Here is a 9,907-nt window from a genome sequence, read left to right as displayed (position 1 = left end):
CATGGATTATCGCAAAAATTGGCTCGTTCAAAGACAAAAAAATATAAAAAAGTTGTCAAAACGTTTAATCTGTGAGAGTGCAGCTTTGAGGATTAAGCTAAGCTCACTAAGAATGTCTTTCAATAATTTGTGTAATATTAACTTCTTTAAGAGTTTTTATCATTTATATAGGAATTATCTTTATGATTTTTACAATAAACCCATTTTCATTAATCAGAATCCAATTTAAGTATGTATTTTGACTAATTGAAATAAGCTACTTAAGCCTGTTTAGCTTAAGAAATTTCGAGAAATTGAGGCCAGTATAATAAATACTTCAGTTTTCCCAGACAAGTTGACAATTTGCCAAGTTACCCCAGTGTTCAAGAACAACAATTCTCTCAACCAGGGGAATTACAGACTTGTCATGATAGTGTACATGTTAAATCTATATTTTATGAAAGGACATTTCACATACGGTTAATAAGAGTTTTTCTTTCTAAAACCATTTTAATACATTTCTTGCTGCTTTTAGACCAGGATATGGATGTCACAGAACAACTCTAAATAATTCCGAAGACTGGGAAAGGGGGGGGGGGGGGGTGAGCTTATTTACCCTCGCCATCGGGTTATACCCATTCGGCGAGCACTGAGACTGGGGAAAGCGATAGACGACTATACATATATGGCGGCTTATCTTATGGATTTATCTAAGGCTTTTGATTGGCTACCCCATGATTTGCTTTTAATGAAGGCTTTTCCGGTCAGGAGTGGTATTCAATATTCAACTTAATCTTATGGCCATATATCATTGACTTCTTTCTGTCTATTGGTCAGTTATTTATAACCATGTATCCGATTAGCTACATCGTTCTTAGATCCAATAAAGACCAATATTGAAAACCAGCCAAGGCCCTTAACCTTAGGCCGTCTTGATAGCCTTGAGGTTAAGTGTTCGCATTATGTACAGGGGTGCGTCATACCGTAAAACATTAAAATATGTGAGAATATTGATTCCTATTAATATGACTTTAAATGCCACTAATTGGTCGGGTCGTCAATCAAAGTTATATTATGTCACTCAATGACGTAATAATGTCGCGTGCTTGTGTTCAGTTGTACAAATGTCACTGTGACCTAGACGCAGATGACCCCTAAAAGCAATAGGCGTCATCTATTTGTCATATCCAACCTTGAGGGCCAAGAGTGCAGGCATTGTCGAGTTATCACTCGGACAACCTTTTAGCAATGAAGGTCACTGTGACCTTTGACCCGATGATCCCTAAAATCAATAGGGGTCATCTACTGGTCAGGCCCAGTCTTAATGTTTAGCACTTGGACAATCTTTGACAACCTTTTTTGCCTTAAAGGTCAGTGTGACCCTGACCTAAAATCGATAGGGCTCATCTACAGGCCAGGCCCATTACTCAAGTCAAGTTTGATGACAATAGATCCAGGAATTGTCCAGTTATTACTTAGACAAGCTTTGGTCTACCGAAGGACCGACCGGCTGTCCTACCGACTGACAGACATGTACAAAGCAATATGTATTCTTCGAAGGTTGGGGGGGTGGGGGTATAATTAGATCATTTACAACATGTAGGTGCAACACATTTAAGGTAAAGGCAATGCAAAAGAAATTGAATATTTTAATGGTTGAAAAAAAAATCATAAATACAAACACAATAAATATACTAATTATCACAATACTAAATATCATACAAGCATGTAATAGTACAGAATAATGATTCCTTCTTTAAAGCGGCACTCTCACAGATTGAAGGTTTTGACAACTTTTTTATTTTTTGTCTTGGAATTAGCCAATTTTTGCGAGAATCCATGGAAACCAGTTATACAAGAATGCTGACAAAAAAATACATCGCAAATTTTTATATTTAAGTTTAAAAAATGATGTTTTATGCATTTTTCTTAAACCCTTAGTAACAGTTTAAGCCATAAAACATTAATTTTCGAACGGAAATATGAAACTCTCCGATCTGATTTTTTGTCAGCAAACTTATATCAATGGTTTGCAGATATCTACACAAAAATGTGCTCTTTCCAAGACAAAAAATAAAAAAAAAGTTGTAAAAATGGTAAATCTGTTGGAGTGCAGCTTTAAACATAACAAGGTAAATAAAACAGATTGAGTTTACTTAAAATTAGTCATCACAGACTGCAATTATTTGACAATCAACCTGTACTTAACTATTTTAATATGTGAAACAGCATTGTGAATATTTTAGATTTTTAAGCTTCTGCAAATAACCCAGAAAAATGGTTTGACCCCCTCAGCAGTTTGAAATGAATATAAATCCCCTGTAGTTGACATTGTTAACGCCATTCAATCATTGAATATAACAATGTATGCAATTAGTAAACATATTTAATTATGAGACTTTAAACTGAATTATTAAAATTGGACACAATACATCTATAACATTAAAAAAAATAAGCATATTAATCCATGAAACATAAGTGATTGTATTAATATACAAAATATATATGTTGTAAGATTGTAATATATTCACTATATATATAGCAGTTAAACAGTTCACAACATAATCAGAACAAGATTGCACTATAATTATGATTACATGGGCTCATTCAGCTTAATACTATATCCTTTGAGAAAGCAATGCAAGATGAACTGTTGTGTGCATATACACTTAATTGTACAGAACTTATACTGGCTAACTCATGTGAGTTCCAGCATTATATACAGCACTTTCACATTATTTTATAGGACTCTCTCAAAAAGGAACATTCAATAACTTGATTTTTTTGTGCCAATATACAAACTTAACATATATCTTTGAAAATTGGAAATATAATGTAATCAGGACCTGGTTTATCAGCTAATGAAGATATGGTACAAAATCATGACATGGTAATTCTACAATACAATGTACTGACAAATACAATTTTGTGCCTGATGTTTAAAAACTTGTTTTCAATAATTTATAATAAATAAGCATAACTGCAGACTGAAGATTTGTGCAGTAAAGGAAGTAAAGATCTTCTTCCAAACACTTTCAATAAAACAATGCTAGCGTTTAAATGAAGTTTTTTTTTTATAAAATTTAACCAATTTCACTTATTAATTAAAATTAAGAAGATATTTATTACAGTTTATGATGCTCTTTTGAGAACACTTTGTGGTGCATATGTAATTGTTGTCTCCTAGCTTAAACGTTCTTGTTGATTACGGTACTTAAGTCATCGATCCCAGATCCATTCTCTGGTATCCTGGATAAAACCTTACTGGGGAATACGGTCCTGAAGTGATCAATCCCAGATGCCACTCTGGTATCCGGGATAAAACGTTACTGGTGAATATGGTTCTGAAGTGATCAATCCCAGATGCCACTCTGGTATCCTGGATAAAACGTTACTGGTGAATATGGTTCTGAAGTGGTCAATCCCAGATGCCACTCTGGTATCCTGGATAAAACGTTACTGGTGAATATGGTTCTGAAGTGGTCAATCCCAGATGCCACTCTGGTATCCGGGATAAAACGTTACTGGTGAATATGGTTCTGAAGTGATCAATCCCAGATGCCACTCTGGTATCCTGGATAAAACGTTACTGGTGAATATGGTTCTGAAGTGATCAATCCTAGATGCCACTCTGGTATCCTGGATAAAACGTTACTGGTGAATATGGTTCTGAAGTGATCAATCCCAGATGCCACTCTGATATCCTAGATAAAATGTTACTGATGATTTCGGTACTTAAATGATCAAACCCACTCTGGTATCCTGGATAAAATGTAACTGCTGAATACGGTACTGAAGTGTTAGTGATCAATCCCAGATGCCACTCTGGTATCCTGGATAAAACGTTACTGGTGAATATGGTTCTGAAGTGATCGATCCTAGATGCCACTCTGGTATCCTGGATAAAACGTTACTGGTGAATATGGTTCTGAAGTGATCAATCCTAGATGCCACTCTGGTATCCTGGATAAAATGTTACTGGTGAATATGGTACTGAAGTGATCGATCCCAATCTGAAACAGATTAACACCAAAATGAAGTAATACCCAAAGGGTTAATTTGTTCACATTGACACAGATAAAGAGGCTTTCACACTTACAAATGACATCAGCTTTGTTAAAAATATGTAAATATGGCCTAAGACCACAGTTATTTTTACTATATGTTTCATATAGACACTAACCTGGCTTTTCACTTCAAAACAGTCCCAAAAAGACCACCTGTTTCTTCTCTTTCATTCAACTTTAATAAAATATTGATACTTGAACACATATTTATAGCACTTTTTTTCTGTATTAATATCCGCATCTTGGTCAATGGGGGCAGATAACTGTGGTCTATTTAAGTAATATTTTTGCAAAACCAGACTTCAAAACTCCTATAGTTCGATTTTAGGCTATATGCAACATATACTGAAAGTTTGGCAATGATATATTAAACACTTAAAGAATGAGACGAGTATTAGCACCTGGGGTATTTTCATAAAAAGCAGATATAGCCATTTCCATCAAATGGTAAGCCCCCAACCTTTGATGAGCCATTATTTCCTTATGCATTAGAATAATCTGACCAGGTAATGTTTTCCTTGTAGCTTTCAATGGTGTCTATAAAACAGCACCACATAATGGCCTGCCTACTCTTTAAGATTTTTTCTAAGCAAAATAAGATTTTTCCACTTTATCGGCTTAGTGTTTTATATAAAAAATGACATAGAGCCAACTGAATTGCTTCAAATTTATACTTTCCTGGTCCTCTTCTTAACATACGTACCGTAACAGAACTGTTCAGTTTACCAAAAAAAATAATTAATAAGCGATTATGTGTTTATAGACAGTCTAAACACCACTATATGCCAAATTGTTTGCTTCAGGGACAAATGGCGCAACAAAGGAAATAGCAAAAAACACACCAAAACTGAGATTCATGACAACTGCTAGTGTTTTCATATGTGAGGTGGCTACATGATGTAGAAAATGCAGAGATAGCATTATTATGCCCAATTTTTTTATTATTTTTTTACTTTAAGTATCTGTTTTGAAGGCTAGATTTGGCATAAATCTAAGAGTACAGCACTTTACCATTGTCTATAAGTTGCTTAATTATAACTAATTTGCTATAAATCTCACTCTTTTGAATCATTTACACACAAACAAGTACTACAGAGTTGACTAACATCTTCATTCTTCTGAAATGTTGGATTCAGAGCTGCATCTCCTGGACTCAGATTGCAGGACTTCTGCCGGAGGGGAAAGCCGCAACTAACTGCAGCTTATTGGCACATCATAATCCGCAAGCAAGTCACAAAAGCAATGTTTTACACAGAATACTGTATTACAACTATCTGCTTCAACTATTGTACAGTATGAAAAATGCCTGTAAACACTCATTCGGGACATACACAACCTTTTAGGTAATCATAATTGTGATAAATATGCAGAAAAGTTCATGAATTCAAAGATTTTCAGGACAAAATTTATGAAATATATAGTCTTATGTACATTTTGCAATCAGTTTTCAACAACTCAAAGGTTAATCTCAACTAATTGAGTACCCAGATGCATTTTGAAAGCATTGAAATCAGATATGCTTAGAATTTCTTCTTACTTGGATATGGTATTCCTTTCTCGGAAATCCTTGCCGAGAACCGGTATGGAATTCCATACAAGACCACGTTTTGACCATCGCTGGTTCTTGTCCTTAAGAATACCTCTGTGGCTTCAACAACCAGGCTTGCTATAGAAATAAACAATAAATTAGTGTTTTTAAGGCATTTTGAGTGTATTTAGGTTTCTTTTTAATGCATGAAGGGAAACGGCTCTAATCTCAATGAAACTGGCTCATTTATTTATTTTGCCTTCAGAAAAGTTTTTTTTTACATGATTGATAGTATGAATTAATGAATTAATGAAAGGAAGCAATATTTCTTTAAAATAGCGATCTCATTGGGTTGCCTGTGATTGTTGAAGTACATGTAGATGTTTTTCTTATCCATAAGCTGAAAATCACACTAAATAAAACATCATTCTGCATCATATGTGTAGAAAGCTTTGTTTTATTGCTTATAGAATTTGCAATTAATGTAATGTTTGCTTAAAAGAGCAAACAAAATACGCAAATAGATGCACAAGACAGACCAAAGACCAATACAATTCAGCAGTTTCATTAGAAAATGATAAAATCAAGTTTCAGAATGAAATTTAGTTATTGGAACTAAGATATTTAAGCTGGTTATGCTTAAGGTTTATCCAGAAACTGGGGCCTTATCGCACACAGATTTGAGTGTGTGTGTGGGGGGGGGGGGGGGGGGGGGAGGCATCAGATTACATAATTTGAATAACATTTACATTATTTCTGTCGGCAATGGTGTCTGAGTCATCTCTTTAGATTTTTTTTAATTAATTAACTTAACAAGCAGGAATTTTGACACAATGGCTATTATTAACATATTTGACCATGATATTGAGTCTGAGCAAGCCAGTACAGTTTGACTTACTTTTTTGATGAAAAGTCGCTTAACTGCGATGTAAGTTGAAAAAATAAACCATTTAAGGTGCAGGTCTAAGAAAAGACTAAAAGTATCTTCCATGGCCGAAAGTGTAAGATAGATTCATTCCAACCCGAGCGTAGGGTGTTGCGGAAACGAGGTTTACCGAGGGTCGGGATGAACCTATCTTACACGAGCGGCTATGGTAGATGCTTTTTCTCCCACCTAAAATGTTTTTTTGCTGGAACTCTTTTGTGCTTATTAAAAATAATTGCGTAATATGGATATGCGATAATTCGTGGTTGTCATGGATATGCGCGCAGTGATTCAGATTATGTTAAAAGTCAAATCGGTCTTTAAATAGTTCTAAGAAGAGTGAAGCATTATTTCTTGAAAAGCGTGTGAAAACTTTTTTATGGTGACATTTGAAGCGAGAAATAATTAATTAGCGTTCTAAATATTGCCACAAGACAAGGTTTCCATGATGCTACAGACGACAGTCTTCAACAAGGGAGGTAATTACAATGTGGTGACCATTAAAAAGGAGTTCCATACGGGCATTTTATCTTCGCCCGTGGGCAAGATAAAAATTTCTAGCATGGTCAAATTATTAGATCTACTTATCAGAGGTGGGAGAAATGTCAGTCTAAATATAGAGGTGCACCTTCATTTATGATATAGAGGTGCAGTTGTATTTATGAAAGAGGTGCGCCTCCATTTTATGCTTTTAAAAGAAAGGTGTGGCTCTATATTTAGACCAGCATGTATGAATGTAGATGTGCACATCTTAATAACATTCAGGTGCACCTGTAAATTAAGCAGATTTTAGTAACATTCTCTCACCAAGCCATGTTGTTTCATGGAAAGGGTACAGCCCTTCCCATCCATGGTTTTAGTCGCAACTCTCACTCAGCCATGGTGGTGTTTGGCAGGATGGGTAACCTCTCCCACACCCTGGACAGACTAGTTACAATATTTCACACAATCTGTGGTCCACAGCAACACCATCGGCAACCGCCCATTCATCTTTCAATCACAATCTCACACTCCACCATGGTTTTGCTTGGCAGGAGGGGAGAGTTCGCTTAAAAGAGAAAATCTGAAAATAGATTTTCAATACAGACCAAACTGTCACCAAAGACCAATACAAGTCAGCAGTTTTATTAGAAAAAGATATTATCTCAAAGCTGCAGCCGGAAACGATTGACAAACGGCATGAAATTCATTTAGAAATGGAGCAAACAGTATCAATGAGCTTATATGACCAAAATTACACATATTATGCTTCAGTTTGGATTCTATTTTCCATAATAAAATCTTGAAATACTAACAAATTACCGCATGTTGGCGCACACCAAGTTCAGCTAGGGTGTACAGTAGACCAGCTGGCTGATTGGTTCTTCATCATTTCCATCCTGTTTAAAATAATAAGAAAGGATAAATAATAAATGCACAACCCTTACCCAAACATACAATCATTGAAGCCCTTATAAATAGCCTATACAACAGACACATCTTTGGCATACCAGTTTCAAATGATGGGTTAGCCTGTTGGCGTTTGGCCGTGCTTTTTCATTGATCAAATTAATGTTGTTGATTTTTTAAAAATCCCTCCATTTCTACTTTGGACTGAAAAGTGAGGCTTTCTTTCATTAAAGGTACAAGCCTTTGGAACGATTTTCAAACATTCATTTGAAAGTTAAAGTTGTATTTTCTAAATGTCAAAAATATTTAAGAACATCCTTTAATAACTATATTTAGTCCGAAATGTTGTATTTTAGGCGTAATTTATTATGCCGGGTGCTCAACTTAACTGTTTATTCATTTTAAAACCCAATCTTTAAACCCAGCTTGCATAAAAGTCTTGCAGGGATTTAATAATGAAGCAAAAAAAACTCCATTTATAAGTGTTTTCGGTGAGCATACGGTAATGTAAAACAAACAAAATAGAAACAGGTATGAAGTAAAAATTTACCTTATCTGCAATCATCCATTCTGTCCATTCCATCTTGGACTGTACCACGTTCCCACAGAAATGGCTTTAATGGTTGCTAGAAAGTAGAAGCAAATGCAATGTTTATATGTTAGAATTTTGAAATACGAGTATACTATAAAAACATTTCTTCTGCCCCACTTTAGCGGGTCTGGTGTTGAACAATTGTTTCTGTCAGATTTTGGTCTTAAAAAGGCTTAAATTTATATCATCTAGACCACAATCTCAGCTAATTTCCTGTGATCTTGATCTGCACTACACATAAACACTCACCAAAGTAAACAGTGGCTTAGAAATTCCTGAATCCAATTGGCTTCAGTCCACCCAACTGTAAATGGGTACCGGGTAAATGCTTGGGGTAAAAGTAACTTAGGTTACGCAGGTAGGTATCGTCTCACGAAAGCTTTACCTCGCTAACTTTTTGTTGTTGATTATATGCGACGTTAAATAAAGTTTACCTTTACCTTTACAAATGTTACCATCATCAGAAGGATTCATATCCTAATTCTTCATTTGTATTAACATTCATGATTACCAGTTTACAAGGAATAGTATATATATATAGGGCAGTAACCAATAAAAAAATTGTTATATACAGACAGTGTATGTTGTATGCAGAAAGAAAACGGTGAATTGCAAAACAGACATTATCCTTAATGTTGATGTAGATATAGGTATGGTTTCAGGATGTTAATCTATGCTAACTCTGGGAAAATATTGTATGGATGCATTACATGTACTTGGACTCGACTCCATAAATACTGTATAAATGTTGCATTAAGGATGCATTTTATGAATATAAAAACGATCACATACTAGACAGTTTTAATTCATGTATAAGCTACACTCTTTACAGCATACACACAAAAAAAATCTATGGAATTCGATCGTTTATCCGAACTATCTTACCATCCGCATACTGTGTAGATTGAATGCAAATGTTTAGACGGCTATTTATTTATAGAATGTCAAGTCAATTTTGTTGTTGATTTCATAACTTGTACATACGATGTACAAGAGTTTTACATTAAACAGTGTCAATTCAACGAGAAATATGTTAACTTGTTAACTTGTTTTTATACTTTTTAATATGTTAACTTGTGGAGGTTGTTGTTGTTGTTTGTCGAATTATGGCGTCGTCGTCGCCTATGGTCTCGATGTACTTTATCGAATATTTTTGCCGATATCATCTTTGTGCTTTATTCTATGTACTTGTACTCTTGTTACTTTAAAAAAATTAAAAATTTTGTTACTCCACTGTTATGGAGGTTTTGTTGTTGTTGTTCGTCTAGTTTTTCGGCTATGCCGAATGGCTTGGTTGTTGCCTATGGTCTCCTTGTACTTTTGACGAATTAATTCACCGTTGTCATCGCATGGTACTAATTAATTCGCTATGTACTTATACACTTGATACTTGTTAATTTAGTGACACTTACACGGATAGCTGAAGT

General features: G+C 34.9%; 1 long non-coding RNA gene across 2 annotated transcripts; it reads right to left on the bottom strand.

Moving 5' to 3' along the window:
- Positions 1–1,612: 1,612 nt before the first annotated feature.
- Positions 1,613–9,563, bottom strand: LOC128236809 (uncharacterized). Of its 2 annotated transcripts, none has more exons than XR_008261440.1 (6): positions 9,366–9,563; positions 8,439–8,514; positions 7,802–7,878; positions 7,307–7,562; positions 5,584–5,712; positions 1,613–3,992 (listed from the first exon to the last, which is right to left on the bottom strand). It is a non-coding gene; the product is annotated as an uncharacterized LOC128236809 (long non-coding RNA). The 2 variants fall into 2 exon arrangements; XR_008261439.1 differs by having other exon boundaries at positions 7,307–7,547.
- Between the last annotated feature and the right edge of the window lie 344 nt (positions 9,564–9,907).

The sequence above is a fragment of the Mya arenaria genome, chromosome 6 (genome assembly GCF_026914265.1).
Source record: "Mya arenaria isolate MELC-2E11 chromosome 6, ASM2691426v1".
NCBI classification, from domain to species: domain Eukaryota; kingdom Metazoa; phylum Mollusca; class Bivalvia; order Myida; family Myidae; genus Mya; species Mya arenaria.
This window is presented reverse-complemented; position numbering and strand designations above follow the sequence as displayed.